The sequence below is a fragment of the Callithrix jacchus genome, chromosome 9 (genome assembly GCF_049354715.1).
Source record: "Callithrix jacchus isolate 240 chromosome 9, calJac240_pri, whole genome shotgun sequence".
Lineage (NCBI taxonomy): Eukaryota > Metazoa > Chordata > Mammalia > Primates > Cebidae > Callithrix > Callithrix jacchus.
In genome coordinates, this window is record NC_133510.1 from 56,238,470 (window position 1) to 56,251,336 (window position 12,867).

General features: G+C 36.1%; 1 pseudogene; it reads right to left on the minus strand.

The window, feature by feature from the left end:
- Nucleotides 1–306: 306 nt before the first annotated feature.
- The window catches only part of LOC100395856 (dual specificity protein kinase TTK pseudogene), a 51,585-nt pseudogene continuing 39,024 nt past the window's right edge, over nt 307–12,867 (minus strand).

Below are 12,867 nucleotides of genomic sequence, written 5' to 3' on the forward strand. Positions count from 1 at the left end.
TTAGTGTCATTTTATGCCACAAAACTTTATTTACAAAGTTTTTCAGAATATACTTGTTATACACCCACTATTCCAAGAGTGAAATGATATCAAACACATTACACAAGCACACAAAACAGAGAAAACCATTCTACAATATATACAGTGCCACAAGTGGTTGCTATTTTTACAGTTTTCTTTTGAAAATAAACTGCTGAATTTTTTTGCTGATAACACTTCAGAGTGATGTTATCTTCAATTGTAGATTTCCACAAGGGAGTCAAGAGTGTAACAATCCAATATATTTTATAGGTGGTATTTGAGAGTTTACCAGTAACTACAAATCATTTTTTTCCTACTTTTCTCAACAGTCTTGGATGATGAAGAATTATGACTTTCTCCACCACTATACTGTTCATATAAAGTTTTAGCAGCTTTCAAAATAGAGTTAGGAGAATTCAGACCAACAAGTTGGCCAAGAACATATTCAGTGGTTTCCTTGGCTATTTGTTTACCTGGATGAGTTTGAATTTGAATGCATGCATGAGCCAGGAGCTCAGGAATGGATATCTTCTGTTTAGGGTCCCTTATTAAACAACACTTTAACACATCTTGAAGATCTATCTCTGGAATATCAGGAAATTCAATTTCATGATTAGGATCAATTATGGCATGCAATTTAGAAATCTGATTAATTATATGCTGAAATGGTGTCTTGCCGTAAGTCATATAGTACAAAATACATCCTAAGGACCAAACATCACTTTGGGGCTTATCTTTGACTTAGATTTCCCATTCTCTCTGGAGGAAGACATATCTTTGATCACTTCTGGTGGCATATAATTAACTGTGCCAACCTGAGAATCTTTAACAATACTTGTATCTGGTTGCATTTGGTTTGCGATCAAAATCAATTAGCTTTAACATTCCACCCACTATCAGAAAGTTAGCTGGTTTAAGATCATTGTGAACAATGCCATATTGATGGATTGTATGAACTGCCTCTAACATATTTTTCCAGTAACTGTTGCGTTCCCATGGGTCAATGGATTTTTTCTTTTTAAGCCAACAATTAAGATCAATATTTCCACACTCCATTACCATGTAGATGTACTGGTCTGTGAATTCATAATCATAAAGCCGGATGATTTTATCACTGTGTTGTTGTAGTTTATTCAAATAAACTATTTCGTTCTGGTAACTATCAAGAGTTTGGTTATCTGCTTCTTCTAAGTTCACATATTTTATAGCATATATCTGTTTCTTTTCATTCAAAACCTGAAATATGTTACTGGAACCTCCACATCCTATCTGCTTTAATATGGAATAAATTTTTCCTTTAACTGAAATGCATTCATTTGTTGAAGAGGATGCTAAAACCTGTAAAGTTTGAAGTGGAGTAGCAGGTATTTGCTGCTGTTGCTGCTGGAAACAGACAGGTTGGCCATAAGGTGTTGACAACTGACAAGCAAGTGGAAAGTCGTTCTTTGTAACTGGAGTTCTAAAACAGCTCATGTAATCATCCAAGGCATTGCTGCTTGGTGTCTTACAAATAGATTTTGGATCATACCATTTATAAGCTGACATTGGCGGTGACTGTTTTCAAACTGGAAAGACAGGTTGCTCAAAAGTGATATGATTCTCTGTATTAATCTTTCGGGCTAACTCTGGAATCTGCCACTGATTTGAAGATGCAATGGGATTCTGGTTAATACACTCTGACTTTCTCTTAGATTCCCACTGTTTCTGGTTACTCTCTGGAACCTCTGGTTCTTGGTACTCTTTATTTTCTTCTAATTTAGCTAGAAGACTTGATTCAGTTTTATTCTTCAGAGTTATTGAATCAGTAATAATAAGTTCAGAACTCTTTTCATCTGACATCAAAGGTTCTTTGAAATGAATATTTTAAACAGACTTTAAATTTCTCAATTCACAGGAATCATTTCCACTTGGTTTAGATCCAGGCACAAACAAATCTCGGCATCCTGATCTAGAGGTCTGTCTTTTTATAAAACTTGGTACAACTGAATCATCTCTCTTTGCATCATAATCTGGGCTATTTAGAAGGTTAACTAGGACTCTTCCAAATGGGCATGACTGTTTAGTTTTGTTAGTTTGTTTCAATGGATTCCGATAACCTCGCTATACAAAATGCTATATATTTTTTAAAAACTTAAACAGTTTTCTTTACTGCAGGATTATCTCAATCTGTAACAATATGATTGTGAGATTTATATAATAAAATATGTGGTTGTAATGAAATAACTCCAGTTTCCATTACAAGAAATTGTCTAGGATACAACTTAGTGTCTTACACTAAGCTTTTATTCTACCAGTCTAATGGGAAAACCATACTCCTCTTAAGTTTTTCCTGGGATTTCTTCCTATTCCATGGGGCTGGAATCCAGTTTTGGAATCTCAAGCAGTGTTAAGGCATGAGTATGAAGTGGGTATGGGTGAAGGATGATGAATGCAGCAGGTCCTGGTCCATCAGTACACGCCAGTCAATACTGAATTGTAAGTTACTCTCATCTTGCTCCTTTAAGGACGCTTTAAAGCCCCAGTTGAGACCCAGGAATATTTCATGAAGCTCCCCAAGCCTACATATGCCAAAAAATGATTTATTGAGTCTTTCTATTGTCTTTCCTTCTCTTCAGTTTCACTTAAGTGAAACTCTTTCTTAACAGCTCTGGAGGGGAAGGAATGGGAGATTCCTTCCTCTGGATGAGAGGAGGGGGAGACCTATGATTAGTGGTATCCTGGAATGAGACCAGCTCAAGACAGCCAATTGCTAAACTTTTAAGAATTTTGTAAGCAGTTTAACTTTTATCTTAGTAGCTGGATATTGGCCACAACATGAGTATTTATACCATAAGAATAAACAGTTGCTACAATCAAGGCTTCCCACTCCCCTCCCTCCGTGAAGAGCCAGTGGTTAAACATTTGTCTGCATCCCACCATACTCTTCCTTTTCTCCACTCCCTTTCAGCTCCTGGTCAAATACTTAAAAAATCTGTAGACTCTCTATTTTCTTTCTTGCCACATGCCCCTCCTCCACCCAAGCCAGTGGAATACAGAGCTAACTATCGCTTAAGTTGGTGAAAGAAACAGTAGAAGGGAGAAAGACAGGAAGAAAGCAAACATAAATTAATATGCACTTCCAAACATTATCTAGTTACATAGCACTTCCCAAATTTATATGATTGAGAAATCTATTTTTTTCAGAGAATACTGACACAGTTTAGTAATGAGGGGTGAAGACAATATCAGAGAAAAAAAATTTTAAGCTGTGCATGGCCACAGACAGCTCAATATTATAAAGAATATTTAACAAGTCTATGCAATTGGTGAATATTCTGCAAATCCACACTCTGCTCTTTTAGTCCAACATTTGGTTGGAATGAAAAGAAACAGGAACCAATACAAATATTACACTTACTTATTTTTCTAACATCTCAAGTCAGTGGGGTTTTAATACTCATTCATTCAACAAACAAATTTTGAGTTCGACTATATGATAGGCATTGTTCTAAACATTGTGAATACAATAATGAACACAACGAATAAAATCCTAATGAGGTATTTTTCTATAAGACTAAAAAGTTACATTCTCCTCTCCTTTTCCCAGTCCTCTCCTTATACTGGCTCACGAGGTAGAGTGTGAGGGGGCAATGCCTACAAGTTTTCTAGATAACCACATATCTTGTACAGCACTCATTTCATCAACGGAAAATTACTTATAATATTTCAACACTAATGAACAAATCCACAAGTATAAGAAAGGTATGGATGAATCTGAAATACACATTGCAATGTGAAAAAAGCCAGTTGGAAAAGGGACATACTACATAATTCAAATTATACAACATTCTAGAAAAGGCAAAAGTGTAGCAATGGTAAAAGATCAGGAGTTGCTTGGAATTCAGGAGAAAAGAAAAGGATTGATAGGTGAAGCACACATGATTTTCTTTAGGGTAGTAAACTATTCTGTATAATATTAAATATTAATATAGAGTATTAATATAATATAAAATGTTGGATGTGTGAAACTATACAATTGTTAAAGCCCATAGAACAATAACATAAAAATTGAACCTTAGTTTTCAACTTAAAAAAATAATTAACTCCAGATGGATTAAAGACTTAAACATAAGACCTGGCACCATAAAAACCCTAGAAGGAAATCTAGGCAAAACCATTCAGGACATAGGAGTAGGCAAGGACTTCATGAACAAAACACCAAAAGCATTGGCAACAAAAGCCAAAATAGACAAATGGGACCTAATGAAACTCCACAGCTTCTGCACGGCAAAAGAAACAGTCACTAGAGTGAATCGGCAACCAACAGAATGGGAAAAAATTTTTGCAGTTTACCCATCTGACAAAGGGCTAATATCCAGAATTTACAAAGAACTAAAACAGATTTACAGGAAAAAAACAAACAAGCTCATTCAAAAATGGGCAAAGGATATGAACAGACACTTTACAAAAGAAGACATACATGAGGCCAACAAACATAGGAAAAAATGCTCATCATCGCTGGTCATTAGAGAGATGCAAATCAAAACCATATTGAGAAACCATCTCACGCCAGTTAGAATGGCGATCATTAAAAAATCTGGAGACAACAGATGCTGGAGTGGATGTGGAGAAATAGGAACACTTTTACACTGTTGGTGGGAGTGTAAATTAGTTCAACCATTGTGGAAGACAGTGTGGGGATTCCTCAAGGACCTAGAAATAGAAATTCCATTTGACCCAGCAATCCCATTACTGGGTATATATCCAGAGGATTATAAATTGTTCTACTATAAGGACACATGCACACGAATGTTCATTGCAGCACTGTTTACAATAGTAAAGACCTGGAACCAACCCAAATGCCCATCAATGATAGACTGGACTGGGAAAATGTGGCACATATACACCATGGAATATTACGCAGCAATCAGAAATGATGAGTTCGTGTCCTTTGTAGGGACATGGATGAATCTGGAGAACATCATTCTCAGCAAACTGACTCAAGAACAGAAAATGAAACACCACATATTCTCACTCATAGGCGGGTGATGAACAATGAGAACACATAGACACAGGGAAGGGAGTACTACACACTGGGATCTATTGGGGTGAATAGGGGAGGGACAGCGGGGTGGAGGAGCTGGGGAGGGATAGCATGGGGAGAAATGCCAAATGTGGGTGAAGGGGCAGAAGGCAGCAAAACACACTGCCATGTGTGTACCTATGAAACTATCTTACATGTTCTGCACATGTACCCCAAAACCTAAAACGCAATAAAAAATTAAAATTAAAAAAAATATTTAGCAGGATTCCATCCAGGAATCCCAAGATGGAATGCAGAATGTGACAAAGCAATCTAATCATATTATAAATGTATCAAACAACTTCCCTGAAGGGGGCTGGGGGAAAAGGTGTTGAAATAAATAACTTTAGAGATAATGAAGCCTGTAATACTAAAAGCAAAAGGAAGTAAACAGAAGCAGTGTGCTTTAGTTGATAAAGCTGTTTACCATAGGAGTAAAGGTTTAACAACTCTGATACTGCTATACATGTATTCTGACATTGAACAGCTAAGTAAATGGATAGTGAGAGCCAAATATTTCACTACTGGAGTTGGAATTTACATTAAAGCAAGTAGAGGTGGTTAGGATGATCTATGTGGCAGGGATTAGAATTGAAGATATCAGTATGATCTCGTGTTTAGTGTGATACAGGTACAGATGTTTACATATGGAAACGTTTCTAGATATGTTGGTATACATGTGCTGGGATATATATGTACAATATTTTCTTGCTCTGTCAGTTGAGAGGGCCTAGAAGCGATGACACCTCAGAGGCAACAAGCACACCTGGCATCCAGGCCATTCTCCAAAACACAAAACAAAATTAAGTCTCCTTGGAGAAATGCCTGATTCCAAAGATTGGGGCACAAAAATACAAAAGTTGATCCTTGAGCATCTCATAGTGCCAGAAAATAAGAAAGTGCGAAAGTGTGAAAGAAAGAAAGAGAAAGAAAGAAAGAAAAGACAAAGAGGAAGGAAGGAAGGGAGGGAGGGACGGAAGAAGGAAGGGAGGGAGGGAAAGAAGGAAGGCCAGCCAAAAACCTGAAAACAAAAACTCCATCCTATATGGATGAAGGTATATTAAAGGGACACAAGGGAGCAACAGAACAACGTAGTAATGTATTAGAATCCAAAGTATAAAATAATATCCACAAGTCTATACTAATACTAATTAAAAGATTGAATAAGAAAGGGAGAGAAGAAACAAGTCTCCCATAAACAGTTCCAAATAGTTTATGTGTGTATATTAAATGTTCACTTTCAAGCAGTGGAAGCACAAATTTCCACTCCTTAAGCATAGGCTGCACATAGAGACTTCCCTCCAAAAAGAATCCCGGCAAACACTACCTTTGTCAGGTACTGCAGTCAATATGTCTACTCTACCAAAACATTTTTCTGGTGAAGAAATGGATCAATCAAGGTTATGTGAACTGCTTTTTAAAAATCTTATGAAACTAAAGATCTTATGTATTTTAGAATAACACAAAAGATCATGAAATATAGTAAGCCAAATAATATTAGAGTAAAACCATCTTATCAGCTTATGGTTTGGATCTGTGTCCCCTCCCAAATCTCATGTTGAAATGGCTAGAGGTGGGGACAGGTGGAAGGTGATTGGATCATGGGGCAGTTTCTAATGGTTTCACACCATCTCCCTTTGGTGCTCTCATAACAGTAGAGAGTGCTTGTGAGAAGATCTGGTCATTTAAAATATATGGCACCTCCTCAACTTCTCTTCCTCCTGCTCCCACCATGTAAGACATCCCTGCTTCCTCTTTACCTTATGCCACGATTGTGAGTTTCCTGAGGCCTCACCAGAAGCAGAAGCCACTATGCTCCCAGTGCAGCCTGCAGGACTGTCAGCCAACTTCTTTTCTTTATAAATTACCCAGTCTCAGGTATTTCTTTATAGCAGAGTGAGAACGGAGTAATACACAGCTACATAAGAGGTTATAGTTTAACAAAAAGGCTACAAAATCATTTCTTCTATTTTGTTTAGGGATAATATTGTTTTGAGAAGAGTCAATGAGATGTGGACAATGTCAAAAATTAGTTGTGTAACTGGGTACAGTGAACATGGCTCAATAACAGGTGCACCAAAATCTCAAGAGATCACCAAGAAAGAACTTATCCACGTAACAAAAACCACCTGTTCCCCAAAAACTATTGAAATAAAATAAAATAAAATAGCTGGGTAATAAATAGCAATTGGGCAAATTTAATTTACATGTGGATAAAATGGAATGAAGTTTGCCTACATTAAGGGTTATTGAAATAAAAAGTCAGAGAAAACTCCATTTTCAAAGTTATGAACATTAACTACAAAGGGATTGTTGATATTTAAATACTTAAAATTGTTTTATGGAATAAAATTCCCTTTTCTAAATTCCTTACTTGTGCAAAAAGATACAAAAATATAGCTGGTTGGCAATGTGGATTTTAACCTTTACAAAACATAGTACCAAGTGTTTTAGCATTTAATTTTATATTCATCATCAAGCCTTAGTTGGAAAGAAACCTTGTGGAAGTCTTTATAAATAAAATGTTATTAAAAGTAGTATTAAGAGTAATACATTGAATAATAGATTATTTTGTAAACTGACCATTGAGAACAAAGAAGAATTTTATAATTATTATCCTATACATGAAAGTTAAATGGGTCTATATAGGAAATTGTTTAATACAATGTTCTTTATTATTAGGTACTACCATAGAACTTTTTGGTTCAAAGGAACAAAAATTAAACATTCAATTTAAATCACCTACTAAATGATGTGGTATATTTTTAGACATATTTAAAATGGTAAATGGAGTACTTAAACTGCAAGAAAATTGGATGTATCACCAAACATACAGTTTAAAAATAATCTTGATCTCTGATTATTTTTGGTTCTTACTCTGCAACAATTGGGAGGAAACAGGCTTAAAGATATTTATTTGAAAATATTACTTTTATTCAGGTGCCATTTTATAAGCAACTAAAGTTCTTCATGATCTCACAACCCCTACTGAGTCATTAATTTCTTTGGAAAGAACTTTGAAAACTTTTGTCAACTTTTATGTAAGTACTTTTTTTGAAAGCGGCTGCAATACTTATTTTAGCATTTCATACTTCATATTCAGTGTCACTACCACAAAGGTGATGACACCATTTACAAATATGTCACATATAATATTGCTGAAGACATTTAAAATGCAGAGATCTTCTGTAATTTTAGTGATATTGTTTTTAAAATACTTCACCTTGTTGTTGTATTCATCAATTCTTTGTGTTACCATAAAGGAATACTAAGACTGAGTAATACATTAAAAGAAATTTAGCTCATGTTTCTACCAGCTGTACTAGTATGGTATCAACATCTGGTGAGAGCCTCAGGAAGCTTACAATCCTGGCAGAAGGCAAAGCGGGGGCAGGTATATACCACACGGTGAGAGCAAGAGCAAGAGATGGGGGAACAGAAGCCAGAGTCCTTTAAACAACCAGCTCTCTTGGGAACTGAGTACAACTCACTTGTCACCAAGGGTGTGGTGCTAAACCATAAGAAACCCACCCCCATGATCAAATCACCTCCCACCAGGCTCCACCTCCAACACTGAAAACCACATTTCAACATGAGATTTGGAGGTGACAAATATCCAAACTATATCAACTGTAATACTATATATTTTTAAATTGTATAACACAATACTAAGAATATTGTTGTATGAATTCTATATTTAAACTATTTACTAAATATTGGGACTGATTTTTTTAAATCCTACTCCAAAGATGATCACATAAATTTTCTATACTCTCTTTGTTACTGTTTTTTTCCAAGCCAACCTCTATGTACCATTGTCTTTTGAAAACCTTGGAATCCGAGATCTTTTTTAAAGACTGGAGATGGCTTACTAACTAAAAATCTTGACACTGGATTTGATTTCAGGAACTGACCTCTCCTAAACCAGTCCTGGCAATAGTGGGTCAAGGAAATTGAGACTGTACATAACAGATTATAAAGAATGTAATAACTATAATCATTATTTACAAATTATGACATCTCTGACCTTGCACTTGTGCATGCCGCAGTATCAACCAATGTCAGATTTATGTCATGATCTCTAAACAGAATTCAACCTTCTACTTTCAAAATGAAATACCCCTTTTGGTAGGAAGTGGAGAAGAATTATGAGTGTTAGCATTGGACTCTGAACTTGTGTGTCATCTTTATGTGTGTAAACTATATAAATAAACTTTAATAAAATTTCATATTTTATGTAAATAATAATTTTAGTGCACTTAGATAAGGATTGGGCCACATACAGCAATAACCCCTTTAGACAAGGTGACTATGCTCTCACAAGCTCCCTGGCAGAGAATGGCAAGCAGTCAGTGCTTGAGTTCAATGAAATCTCAATCTGATTCTTTATTTCACAAAGACATATTTGTTTTAATCTCAAAGAAGCAAATAAACAGGTCAAGACAATGTTACCCTTTGTGTTTGAGAACAATCATTTTGTGTCTAAATGATGTTGTTTAAGGTCATCCCAATGGTATAGATCATTGTCAAGTTTCTATTTGGAATCCCACTTGTCCTCCATTGGGAGTTGCCAGTAATAAGCTACACCAGTTGTTCTCTTGGCCAGACAAAGGTTGGCTTTAGCTCCTCAATAGCCACATCAGCCAATTCATTGACAAAATAAGGACAAAATTTAAAAAAAAGTTTAATCTATTAAATAAGGGGTTGATTTTATTACTGAAAGGTCATTTCCATTTTTAGAGTTAAATCTACTAATGCATGAAGACACAGAAAAAAAGGTTTTAAAAACTGAAGCAGGAGCCAGGTGTGGTGGCTCCTGTAATTCCAGCACTTTGGGAGGCTGAGGCAGATGGATCACCTGAGGTCAGGAGTTCAAGACCAGGCTGACCAACATGGTGAAACCCCATCTCTACTAAAAATACAAAGTTAGCTAGGTGTGGTGGCACATGCCTGTAATCCCAGCTACTTGGGAGGCTGAGGCAGGAGAATCACTTGAACCCAGGAGGCAGAGGTTGCAGTGAGCCAAGATTGCACCATTGCACTCCAGCTTGGGCAACAAGAGCGAAACTCCATCTCAAAAAAAAAAAAAAAATGAAGGAAACTATAATCTGTTTTCTGAAAGAAATAAATGAGAACAGGATAAAAGAATTTTTACGACTTGACTCAGAGAATTTGGACATAGAGGTAGCACATTTGCCTAAAACAAAAATTTATGCTAAGAAAAGAAATTATTTCACAAAAAAGATGGTACCTAGAAGTAGTTATTAGATTAATTGCTTAAAATTAAACTACTTACTCACTTCAGTCCAATGCCTAGTTGAATACTTTTATCTTTTTTTCGATTTGACCATGAGTAGTTTGTTTTGATGTGCCCCATGAAGGAAAAATTGCTATGTGGGGTTGGAAATTACAGTCAGCCTCTAAATATGGTATCCCAGATGGATGGCTTTTTCGTTTGGGAAATTCATAGGTCCTTTTAATTATGTAAAGTATGCCCCAAAGGGTAAGAAGAGATTGCTGAGCAAAGAAGAGTTGAATGTCTCCGCATATTAAAGTGTTACAATGTCTGTAATCCATAATATGTCCACATAGATAGTGTGATATTATATATAAGTTAGGCTAAAATACAAGCCGGGTGCATTTCAATGTTCTAATTAGGACTTCACACCGGAGTGGTAGAAGGGAATGGGGAAGCAGCTAGAATTTTATCAAAAACCTCCACTCACCAGAGATGACTACTACAAGAATATTGGTGGGTTCGGAGCAGTGGCTCAGCCTGTAATCCCAACACTTTGGGAGGCCAAGGCGGGCAGATCACAAGGTCAAGAGATCGAGACCATCCTGGCCAACATGGTGAAACCCCGTCTCTACTAAAAATACAAAAAAAAAATTAGCTGGGCATGGTGGCATGAGACTGTAGTCCCAGCTACTTGGGAGGCTGAGGCAGGAGAATTACTTGAACCCGGGAGGTGGAGGTTGCAGTGAGCCGAGATTGTGCCCCTGCACTCCAGCCTGGCACCTGGTGACAAAATGAAACTCTGTCTCAAAAAAAAAAAAAAAAAGAATATTGGTGACCTTTTCCTTTGATCAACAATAGACATTCTATTAATTAACATAATGGTGAAATCAGTAGCTTATTTATCAGCATAATGAGTGTTAAAAATAGGCTCTTACCTATTGTGAAAAATAGCAATATTCAAGATATGGGTATTTGTTAAGATACTTTAGAATAGGGATTGGCAAACTATGACTCACAAGCCAAATCTAGCTCATCCATGTTTTAATACGGTCTATGAGCTAAGTATAGTTTTACATTTTTAAGTAATTGAAAAAAATCAAAAAGGAATATTTTTGACACATGAAAATTGTATAAAATTCAGATTTCTATGTCTATAATTAAAGTCTTATTGGAAAACAGTCACAGTTATTTGTTTATGTACTTACTATGGGAAGGATCAGCAAACTTCTTTTCTGTAAAGAGTAAGAAAGCAAATAATTCAGGCTTTACAGGGCATACCTAACCTCTGTCACAACTATTCAACTCTGCTTGTGAAGTACAAAGTTAGCTGTAGGCAATAGGGAACCAACTGATTGTGGGTGTGTTCCAACAGAGTTTTATTTAGAAAAGAAGATGGTAGGCAGGGTTTGGCCTGCAGGCCATAGTTTGCCAGTACGTGGTCTTTTGCACTACAATGGCAGAGTTCAGTAGTCACAACAGAGGCCACATGGCCTGCAAAGCCTGAAATATTTACTAACCTGTCCTTTACAGATAAAGTTTATCAACCGCTTCTCTAGAATATGAGTGACATAAGATCGGGGACCTTGTCTTTCTTATCTGTGGCTAGCATCTCAGGATTTAGAACAAAGCCTGGCATGCATTGTAAGAATGTAGAACAATGCCAGGCACTTGCAATTATTTATTGAGTGAATGAATAATGAATGAATGAACACATATAAACTAGCTATGCCTAAAAACTTACTATCACATCATCCAGCCCATTACAGTTTGGAACAGTCTAGTAAAATATTCTGCCTTATAGGAGTTGAAATATATCTTCCTGTAATTTCTACCCAGGATCTCAGCTATGTACTGCTTTGCTACTTATAAAAATCTAATCTATCTTCTACTTGCAACTTTTTCAAGTGTTTGAAGATGATTCTCATGTTCCCTCAATTGCCATTCCTTGACATTCTCGTGGAACATGAGAATCATGCCTTTAGACTGAATGCACTAAAAGGTGTCTTGTAACTCTCCTTTCCATGATGTGGTTTTTAGTTTCTTAGAACATCAAAGGCCTCTACTGAAGATTAGTAATCCATGAATCCCTTCTTTGTTTTTAAAAAACCTAGCTATGAGACTAGGAACAAAGGTCAGCACAGCATGAATCTGCCAACATGCTGCTTTGTCATTGAACACATATGGCAACACTGAGAATTATTCTTCTATAAATGACCAATAAATGAAATGATTTGCCAGATGCTGAAAAGTATTCTTATTACATGAAGAATATGCCACACATTATTGAGTTCTATTCATCTCACTTTTATTCTTTTTATACCGGAAAGGTCTCTCTAAACTTTGGAGAGATATAAAGTTATACTCAACTAAATTTTTTAGAGCAAATGTGTTACTTTAACAAGTTTGCTTATTAAGAAAATTTGTTTCTTTGTTCAATTAACAAGTGACAACCAGCAAATTTAGATTATCTTTTATTTTCTCACTGGCATTTATTTGTACAAGTGCCATTTCTGAAAAAGCCTTATACAACACTATGATTGCCTTG